The sequence below is a fragment of the Aptenodytes forsteri genome, unplaced genomic scaffold (assembly GCF_000699145.1).
Source record: "Aptenodytes forsteri isolate BGI_AS27 unplaced genomic scaffold, ASM69914v1 Scaffold61, whole genome shotgun sequence".
Classification (NCBI taxonomy): domain Eukaryota; kingdom Metazoa; phylum Chordata; class Aves; order Sphenisciformes; family Spheniscidae; genus Aptenodytes; species Aptenodytes forsteri.
The window spans coordinates 4,857,580-4,857,817 of NW_008794443.1; the positions used below are offsets into that span (position 1 = coordinate 4,857,580).

Below are 238 nucleotides of genomic sequence, written 5' to 3' on the forward strand. Positions count from 1 at the left end.
GCACACCCTCTTCTTCCCGGTACTTCACAAACGCTTGAAAATACCGGGGAAAACCACAGAAAGTTTAGGGAATTGATTTCATTTTCCCGCTGAGTTTTGAAAAGATCGCAACGGTGGTCAAAAGAGACGTCACTTTCCAAAAAACCCACCCACCAGCCCCTCTAATTTATGGCGGAATCGGAGCTGTGGCGTGACCCCTCGGCCCCGGCCGCTACACCGGGCAAAGGCCACCGGCAGG

The 238-nt window shown here is 53.4% G+C and overlaps 1 protein-coding gene across 1 annotated transcript in view; it reads left to right on the forward strand.

Annotated features, from left to right (window-relative positions):
• The window catches only part of CFAP44 (cilia and flagella associated protein 44), a 53,994-nt gene that overhangs the window by 3,280 nt on the left and 50,476 nt on the right, over positions 1-238 (forward strand). The window lies entirely within an intron of this gene.